Source organism: Arachis hypogaea, chromosome 9 (assembly GCF_003086295.3).
Source record: "Arachis hypogaea cultivar Tifrunner chromosome 9, arahy.Tifrunner.gnm2.J5K5, whole genome shotgun sequence".
Taxonomy (NCBI): domain Eukaryota; kingdom Viridiplantae; phylum Streptophyta; class Magnoliopsida; order Fabales; family Fabaceae; genus Arachis; species Arachis hypogaea.
This window is the reverse complement of record NC_092044.1, coordinates 30,852,886-30,863,443: the sequence shown is the minus strand read 5'-3', so window position 1 is coordinate 30,863,443 and position 10,558 is coordinate 30,852,886. Positions and strand designations below refer to the sequence as shown.

General features: G+C 40.2%; 1 non-coding gene across 1 annotated transcript; it reads left to right on the top strand.

The window, feature by feature from the left end:
- Positions 1–6,207: 6,207 nt before the first annotated feature.
- Positions 6,208–6,315, top strand: LOC112713157 (small nucleolar RNA R71). The gene has a single exon (XR_003158132.1). It is a non-coding gene; the product is annotated as a small nucleolar RNA R71 (small nucleolar RNA).
- Positions 6,316–10,558: the final 4,243 nt, after the last annotated feature.

The following is a 10,558-nucleotide window of genomic DNA, read 5'->3' as shown; positions in this document are numbered from 1 at the left end:
TTTTCACAACTCAAATAATCCTCGGTAATGAATCCAAAAACTTGGTGCTCAATACCATGGTACACACATAATTTCACAACTTCGCACAACTAACCAGCAAGTGCACTGGGTCGTCCAAGTAATAAACCTTACGCGAGTAAGGGTCGATCCCACGGAGATTGTTGGTATGAAGCAAGCTATGGTCACCTTGTAAATCTTAGTCAGGAAAACTCAAATGGTTATGGATGATGTATGAATAAAACATAAAGATAAAGATAGAGATACTTATGTAATTCATTGGTGAGAATTTCAGATAAGCGTATGGAGATGCTTTGTCCCTTCAGTCTCTCTGCTTTCCTACTGTCTTCATCCAATCCTTCTTACTCCTTTCCATGGCAAGCTGTATGTAGGGTTTCACCGTTGTCAGTGGCTACCTCCCATCCTCTCAGTGAAAATGTTCAACGCACCCTGTCACGGCACGGCTATTCAGCTGTCGGTTCTCGATCATGTCGGAATAGAATCCAGTGATTCTTTTGCGTCTGTCACTAACGCCCCACAATCGCGAGTTTGAAGCTCGTCACAGTCATTCAATCATTGAATCCTACTTAGAATACCACAGACAAGGTTTAGACCTTCCGGATTCTCTTGAATGCCACCATCAATTCTAGCTTATACCATGAAGATTCCGATTAAGGGATCCAAGAGATAAACATTCAAGCCTTGTTTGCTTGTAGAACAGAAGTGGTTGTCAGACACTCGTTCATAAGTGAGAATGATGATGAGTGTCACATAATCATCACATTCATCATGTTCTTGGGTGCAAATGAATATCTTAGAACAAGAATAAGCTGAATTGAATAGAAGAACAATAGTACTTGCATTAATACTCGAGGTACAGCAGAGCTCCACACCTTAATATATGGTGTGTAGAAACTCCACCGTTGAAAATACATAAGAACAAGGTCTAGGCATGGCCGAATGGCCAGCCTCCCATTGATCTAAGAACTAGGCGTCCAAAGATGATCAAAAGATCTAAAATGATCCAAAGATGAAAATACAATAGTAAAAGGTCCTATTTGTAGAGAACTAGTAGCCTAGGGTTTACAAAGATGAGTAAATTACATAAAAATCCACTTCCGGGCCCACTTGGTGTGTGCTTGGGCTGAGCATTGAAGCATTTTCGTGTAGAGACTCTTCTTGGAGTTAAACGCCAGCTTTTGTGCCAGTTTGGGCGTTTAACTCCCATTCTTGTGCCAGTTCCGGCGTTTAACGCTGGGCAGTTTTAAGCTGATTTGGAACGCCGGTTTGGGCCATCAAATCTCGGACAAAGTATAGACTATTATATATTCCTGGAAAGCCTAGGAAGGCTACTTTCCAACGCCGTTGAGAGCGCGCCAATTGGGTTTTTGTAGCTCTAGAAAATCCACTTCGAGTGCAGGGAGGTCAGAATCCAACAGCATCTGCAGTCCTTTTTAGCCTCTGAATCAGATTTTTGCTCAAGTCCCTCAATTTCAGCCAGAAAATACCTGAAATCACAGAAAAACACACAAACTCATAGTAAAGTCCAGAAAAGTGAATTTTAACTAAAAACTAATAGAAATATACTAAAAACAATGCCAAAAGCGTACAAATTATCCGCTCATCACAACACCAAACTTAAATTGTTGCTTGTCCCCAAGCAACTGGAAATCAAATAAGATAAAGAGAAGAGAATATGTAATGAATTCCAAAAACATCTATGAAGATCAGTATTAATAAGATGAGCGGGGCTTTTAGCTTTTTGCCTCTGAATAGTTTTGGCATCTCACTCTACCCTTTGAAATTCAGAATGATTGGCTTCTATAGGAACTCAGAATCCAGATAGTGTTATTGATTCTCCTAGTTAAGTATGATGATTCTTGAACACAGCTACTTTATGAGTCTTGGCCGTGGCCCAAAGCACTTTATCTTCCAGTATTACCACCGGATACATACATGCCACAGACACATAATTGGGTGAACCTTTTCAGATTGTGACTCAGCTTTGCTAGAGTCCCCAATTAGAGGTGTCCAGGGTTCTTAAGCACACTCTTTTTGCCTTGGGTCACACTTTTATTTCTTTCTTTTTCTTTCTTTTTCTCTTTCTCCTTTTTTTTTTTGTATTCACTGCTTTTTCTTGCTTCAAGAATCATTTTTATGATTTTTCAGATCCTCAGTAACATGTCTCCTTTTTCATCATTCTTTCAAGAGCCAACCATTCATGAACAACAAATTCAAAAGACATATGCACGGTTTAAGCATACATTCAGAAAAAAAAAGTATTGCCACCACATCAAAATAATTAATATGTTATAAAATTTAAAATTCATGCAATTCTTCTCTTTTTCAATTAAGAACATTTTTCATTTAAGAAAGGTGATGGATTCATAGGACATTCATAACCTTAAGGCATAGACACTAAGACACTAATGATCATAAGACACAAACATAGATAAACATAAGCATGAAAATTCGAAAAACAAGAAAATAGAGAACAAGGAAATTAAAGAACGGGTCCACCTTAGTGATGGTGGCTTGTTCTTCCTCTTAAAGATCTTATGGAGTGCTTGAGCTCCTCAATGTCTCTTCATTGTCTTTGTTGCTCCTCTCTCATGATTCTTTGACCTTCTCTAATTTCATGGAGGAGGATGGAATGTTCTTGGTGCTCCACCCTTAGTTGTCCCATGTTGGAACTTAATTCTCCTAGGGAGGTGTTGATTTGCTCCCAATAATTTTGTGGAGGAAGGTGCATCCCTTGAGGCATCTCAGGGGATTCATGATGAGTGGGATCTCTTGTTTGCTCCATCCTTTTCTTAGTGATGGGCTTGTCCTCATCAATGGGGATGTCTCCCTCTATGTCAATTCCAACTGAATAACAGAGGTGACAAATGAGATGAGGAAAGGCTAACCTTGCCAAGGTAGAGGACTTGTCCGCACCTTATAAAGTTCTTGGGCTATAACCTCATGAACTTCTACTTCCTCTCCAATCATGATGCTATGAATCATGATAGCCCGGTCTATAGTAACTTCGGACCGGTTACTAGTCGGAATGATTGAGCGTTGGATAAACTCCAACCATCCTCTAGCCACGGGCTTGAGGTCATGCCTTCTCAGTTGAACCGGCTTTCCTCTTGAATCTCTCTTCCATTGAGCGCCCTCTTCACAAATGTCTATGAGGACTTGGTCCAACCTTTGATCAAAGTTGACCCTTCTAGTGTATGGGTGTTCATCTCCTTGCATCATGGGCAAGTTGAATGCCAACATTACATTTTCCGGACTAAAATCTAAGTATTTTCCCCGAACCATTGTAAGCCAATTCTTTGGGTCCGGGTTCACACTTTGATCATGGTTCTTGGTGATCCATGCATTGGCATAGAACTCTTGAACCATTGAGATTCCGACTTGTTGAATGGGGTTGGTAAGAACTTCCCAACCTCTTCTTTGAATCTCATGTCGGATCTTCGGATATTCACTCTTTTTGAGTTTAAAAGGGACCTCGGGGATCACCTTCTTCAAGGCCACAACTTCATAGAAGTGGTCTTGATGCACCCTTGAGATGAATCTCTCCATCTCCCATGACTCGGAGGTGGAAGCTTTTGCCTTTCCTTTCCTCTTTCTAGAGGTTTCTCCGGCCTTGGATGCCATTAATGGTTATGGAAAAACAAAAAGCAATGCTTTTACCACACCAAACTTAAAAGGTTTGCTCGTCCTCGAGCAAAAAAAGAAAGAAGAGAGTAGAAGAAGAAGAAATGAAGGAGATGGAGATGGCTTTGTGGTTCGGCCAAAGGGGGAGAAGTAGTGTTTAGGTTGTGTGAAAATGATGGGGTGAAGATGGGCTTATATAGGAGTGGAGAGAGGGGTAGGGTTTGGCTATGGGAGGGTGGGTTTGGGAGGGAAAGTGGTTTGAATTTGAATGGTGAGGTAGGTGGGGTTTTATGAAGGATGGATGTGAGTGGTGAAGAGAAAGATGGGATTTGATAGGTGAAGGGTTTTTGGGGAAGAGGTGTTGAGGTGATTGGTGAAGAAGAAGAGAGAGAGTGGTGGGGTAGGTGGGGATCCTGTGGGGTCCACAGATCCTGAGGTGTCAAGGAAAATTCATCCCTGCACCAAGTGGCGAGCAAAAATGCCCTTTGTGCCAATTCTGGCGTTAAACGCCGGGCTGGTGCCCATTTCTGGCGTTTAACGCCAGCTTCTTGCCCTTTCCTGGCGTTTAACGCCAGTCTGGTGCCCCTTTCTGGCGTTAAACGCCCAGAATGGTGCCAGACTGGGCATTAAACACCCATTTGCTGCCCTTACTGGCGTTTAAACTCCAGCAAGGTCTTCCTCCAGGGTGTGCTGTTTTTCTTTCTGTTTTTCATTCTGTTTTTGCTTTTTCAACTGATTTTGTGACTTCTCATGATCATCAACCAACAGAAAACATAAAATAACAAAGGAAAATAGATAAAATATAACATTGGGTTGCCTCCCAACAAGCGCTTCTTTAATGTCAGTAGCTTGACAGTGGGCTCTCATGGAGCCTCAAAGATACTCAGAGCAATGTTGGAACCTCCCAACACCAAACTTAGAGTTTGAATGTGGGGGTTCAACACGAAACTTAGAATTTGGTTGTGGCCTCCCAACACCAAACTTAGAGTTTGACTGTGGGGGCTCTATTTGACTCTGTTTTGAGAGAAGCTCTTCATGTTTCCTCTCCATGGTTGCAGAGGGATATCCTTGAGCCTTAAGCACAAGGGATTCTTCATTCACTTGAATGATCAATTCTCCTCTGTCAACATCAATCACAGCCTTTGCTGTGGCTAGGAAGGGTCTGCCAAGGATGGTGGATTTATCCATGCACTTCCCAGTTTCTAGGACTATGAAATCAGCAGGGATGTAATGGTCTTCAACTTTTACCAGAACATCCTCTACAAGTCCATAAGCTTGTTTTCTTGAATTGGCTGTCATCTCTAGTGAGATTTTTGCAGCTTGCACCTCAAAGATTCCTAGATTCTCCATTACAAAGAGAGGCATGAGGTTTATGCTTGACCCTAGGTCACACAGAGCCCTCTTGAAGGTCATGGTGCCTACTGTACAAGGTATTGAGAACTTCCCAGGGTTCTGTCTCTTTTGAGGTAATTTCTGCCTAGACAAGTCATCCAGTTCTTTGGTGAGCAAAGGGGGTTCATCCTCCCAAGTCTCATTACCAAATAACTTGTTATTTAGCTTCATGATTGCTCCAAGGTATTACCAAATAACTTGCTCTTCGGTGACATACTCATCCTCTTCAGAGGAAGAATACTCATCAGAGCTCATGAATGGCAGAAGTAAATCCAATGGAATCTCTATGGTCTCAGTGTGAGCCTCAGATTCCCATGGTTCCTCATTAGGGAACTCATTGGAGGCCAGTGGACGTCCATTGAGGTCTTCCTCAGTGGCGTTCACTGCTTCTTCCTCCTCTCCTAGTTCGGCCATGTTGATGGCCTTACATTCTCCTTTTGGATTCTCTTTTGTATTGCTTGGAAGAGTACTAGGAGGGAGTTCAGTAATTTTCTTGCTCAGCTGTCCCACTTGTGCCTCCAAATTCCTAATGGAGGACCTTGTTTCAGTCATGAAACTTTGAGTGGTTTTGATTAGATCAGAGACCATGGTTGCTAAGTCAGAGTGGTTCTGCTTAGAATTATCTGTCTGTTGCTGAGAAGATGATGGAAAAGGCTTGCCATTGGTAAACCTATTTCTTCCACCATTATTGTTGTTAAAACCCTGTTGAGGTCTCTGTTGATCCTTCCATGAGAGATTTGGATGATTTCTCCATGAAGGATTATAGGTGTTTCCATAGGGTTCTCCCATGTAATTCACCTCTTCCATTGAAGGGTTCTCAGAATCATAAGCTTCTTCTTCAGATGAAGCATCCTTAGTACTGCCTGATGCAGCTTGCATGCCAGAAAAACTTTGAGAAATCAAATTGACTTGCTGAGTCAATATCTTGTTCTGAGCCAATATGGCATTCAGAGTATCAATCTCAAGAACTCCTTTCTTCTGATTTGTCCCATTGTTCACAGGATTCCTTTCAGAAGTGTACATGAATTGGTTATTTACAACCATTTCAATGAGCTCTTGAGCTTCTATAGGCGTCTTCTTCAGATGAAGAGATCCTCCAGCAGAGCTATCCAAAGACATCTTGGATAGTTCAGACAGGCCATCATAGAAAATACCTATGATGCTCCATTCAGAAAGCATGTCAGAAGGACACTTTCTGATCAATTATTTGTATCTTTCCCAAGCTTCATAGAGGGATTCATCTTCCTTCTGTCTGAAGGTTTGGACTTCCACTCTAAGCTTACTTAATTTTTGAGGTGGAAAGAACTTTGCCAAGAAGGCATTGGCTAGCTTTTTCCAAGAGTTCAGGCTTTCTTTAGGTTGTGAGTCCAACCATGTCCTAGCTCTGTCTCTTACAGCAAAAGGGAATAGCATAAGTCTGTAGACCTCAGGGTCAACCCCATTGGTCTTGACAGTGTCACAGATTTGCAAGAACTCAGCTAAAAACTGATGAGGATCTTCCAATGGAAGTCCATGGAACTTGCAATTCTGTTGCATTAGAGAAACCAATTGAGGCTTAAGCTCAAAGTTGTTTGCTCCAATGGCAGGGATAGAGATGCTTCTCCCATAGAAGTCGGGAGTAGGTGCAGTAAAGTCACCCAGCACATTCCTTGCATTGTTGGCATTGTTGTTGTTTTCGGCTGCCATGGGTTCTTCTTGTTTGAAGATTTCTGTTAGGTCCTCTACAGAGAGTTGTGCCTTAGCTTCTCTTAGCTTTCGCTTCAAGGTCCTTTCAGGTTCAGGGTCAGCCTCAACAAGAATGCTTTTGTCTTTGCTCCTGCTCATATGAAAGAGAAGAGAACAAGAAAATATGGAATCCTCTATGTCACAGTATAGAGATTCCTTGAGGTGTCAGAGGAAAAGAAAAATAGAAGGAAGAAGTAGAAGAATTCGAACTTATCAAGAAAGATGGAGTTCGAATTGTGCATTAAGGAATAGTGTTAGTCCATAAATAGAAGGATGTGGGAAGAGGGGAAGAAATTTTCGAAATTTAAGTAAAAGATTTAAAAACATTTTGAAAAACACTAATTGATTTTCGAAAACCAAGGGGGGAAAAGAAATCAAGTGATTTTTGAAAAAGATTTTGAAATTAGAAATCAAAAAGATATGATTGAAAATTATTTTGAAAAAGATGTGATTAAAATATATGATTTGAAAAGTTATGGTTTTAAAAAGATGGGATTGAGAAGATATGATTTGAAAAACAATTTAAAAAGATTTGATTTTGAGAATTAATGACTTGGCTAACAAGAAAAGATATGATTCAAACATTAAACCTTTCTCAACAGAAAAGGCAACATACTTGAATTGTTGAATCAAATCCTTAATTGTTAGCAAGTATTTTTGAAAATGGAAAGAAATTGATTTTGAAAACATATGATTGAAAAGATATGATTTGAAAAAGATTTGATTTTGAAAAATTTTGAAAACTTGAAAAAAAAATTGAATTGAAAACAAAATCTTCCCTCTTGTGCCATCCTGGCATTAAACGCCCAGAATGGTGCACATTCTGGCGTTTAACGCCCAAAGCACTACCCTTTTGGGCGTTAAACGCCCAGCCAGGCACCCTGGCTAGCATTTAAACGCCAGTTTGCCTTCTTCACTGGGCGTTTTGAATGCCCAGCTTTTTCTGTATAATTCCTCTGCTGTATGTTCTGAATCTTCAATTCTCTGTATTATTGACTTGAAAAGACACAAATTAAAATTTTTTTGGATTTTTAATAATGAGGAATAATAAAAAATGCAACTGAAATCAAATAAACAAATGCATGCAAGACACCAAACTTAAAAGTTTGTATACTATTGACACTAACAAGTTGAGAATGCATATGATAAACAACAAAACACTCAAGATAAGAGAATTTAAAGATCAGAGCAAGTAAATCATCAAGAACAACTTGAAGATTACTGAAGACACATGAAAAATGCAAGAAGAACAGAAATATGCAATTGACACCAAACTTAAAATGAGACTCTAGACTCAACAAGAAATATACAATATTTTTTGTTTTTATGATTTTGTAATTTTTTTTAGATTTTTCGAAAATTAAGTGGAAAAAGAAAATAAAGATATCAAAATTCTTAATGAGAATTCCAGGAATCATGCAATGTTAGTCTAAAGCTTCAGTCTAAAGGAATTAGACATGGCTAGCCAAGCTTTAGCAGGAGATTGCATTCAAGAGCTAGATCGATGAGAATCAATCAGCTTTGGTGATGATAAGAACATCACCTTGAAACACTAGAATTCATTCTTAAGAACTCTGAAAAATACCTAATCTAAGCAACAAGATGAACCGTCAGTTGTCCAAACTCAAACAATCCCCGGCAACGGCGCCAAAAACTTGGTGCACGAAATTGTGATCTCTACTTTTCACAACTCAGATAATCCCCGGTAATGAATCCAAAAACTTGGTGCTCAATACCATGGTACACACATAATTTCACAACTTCGCACAACTAACCAGCAAGTGTACTGGGTCGTCCAAGTAATAAACCTTATGCGAGTAAGGGTCGATCCCACGGAGATTGTTGGTATGAAGCAAGCTATGGTCACCTTGTAAATCTTAGTCAGGCAAACTCAAATGGTTATGGATGATGTATGAATAAAACATAAAGATAAAGATAGAAATACTTATGTAATTCATTGGTGAGAATTTCAGATAAGCGTATGGAGATGCTTTGTCCCTTCCGTCTCTCTGCTTTCCTACTGTCTTCATCCAATCCTTCTTACTCCTTTCAATGGCAAGCTGTATGTAGGGTTTCACCGTTGTCAGTGGCTACCTCCCATCCTCTCAGTGAAAATGTTCAACGCACCCTGTCACGGCACGGCTATTCAGCTGTCGGTTCTCGATCATGTCGGAATAGAATCCAGTGATTCTTTTGCGTCTGTCACTAACGCCTCACAATCGCGAGTTTGAAGCTCATCACAGTCATTCAATCATTGAATCCTACTCAGAATACCACAGACAAGGTTTAGACCTTCTGGATTCTCTTGAATGCCGTCATCAATTCTAGCTTATACCACGAAGATTCCGATTAAGGGATCCAAGAGATAAACATTCAAGCCTTGTTTGCTTGTAGAACAAAAGTGGTTGTCAGGCACTCGTTCATAAGTGAGAATGATGATGAGTGTCACATAATCATCACATTCATCATGTTCTTGGGTGCAAATGAATATCTTAGAACAAGAATAAGCTGAATTGAATAGAAGAACAATAGTAATTGCATTAATACTCGAGGTACAGCAGAGCTCCACACCTTAATCTATGGTGTGTAGAAACTCCACCGTTGAAAATACATAAGAACAAGGTCTAGGCATGGTCGAATGGCCAGCCTCCCAATGATCTAAGAACTAGGCGTCCAAAGATGATCAAAAGATCTAAAATGATCCAAAGATGAAAATACAATAGTAAAAGGTCCTATTTGTAGAGAACTAGTAGCCTAGGGTTTACAAAGATAAGTAAATTATATAAAAATCCACTTCCGGGCCCACTTGGTGTGTGCTTGGGCTGAGCATTGAAGCATTTTCGTGTAGAGACTCTTCTTGGAGTTAAACGCCAGCTTTTGTGCCAGTTTGGGCGTTTAACTCCCATTCTTGTGCCAGTTCCGGCGTTTAACGCCGGGCAGTTTTGAGCTGATTTGGAACGCCGGTTTGGGCCATCAAATATCGGACAAAGTATAGACTATTATATATTGCTGGAAAGCCTAGGAAGGCTACTTTCCAACGCCGTTGAGAGCGCGCCAATTGAGTTTTTGTAGCTCTAGAAAATCCACTTCGAGTGCAGGGAGGTCAGAATCCAACAGCATCTACAGTCCTTTTCAGCCTCTGAATCAGATTTTTGCTCAAGTCCCTCAATTTCAGCCAGAAAATACCTAAAATCACAGAAAAACACACAAACTCGTAGTAAAGTCCAGAAAAGTGAATTTTAACTAAAAACTAATAGAAATATACTAAAAACACACTAAAAACATACTAAAAACAATGCCAAAAAGCGTACAAATTATCCGCTCATCAGCAACATTCTTGAGAATCCGGAAGGTCTAAACCTTGTCTGTGGTATTCTGAGTAGGATTCAAGGATTGAATGACTGTGACGAGCTTCAAACTCGCGATTGTGGGGCGTTAGTGACAGACGCAAAAGAATCACTGGATTCTATTCTGACATGATCGAGAACTGACAGATGAATAGCCGTGCTATGACAGAGCGCGTTGAACATTTTCACTGAGAGGACGGGACTGTAGCCATTGACAATGGTGATGCCCAACATACAGCTTGCCATAGAAAGGAGTAAGAAGAATTGGATGAAGACAGTAGGAAAGCAGAGAGACGGAAGGGACAAAGCATCTCCATACGCTTATCTGAAATTCTCACCAATGAATTACATAAGTATCTCTATCTTTATTTTATGTTTTATTCATCTTTTAATTATCAATCCTCCATAACCATTTGAATCCGCCTGACTGAGATTTACAGGATGACCATAGC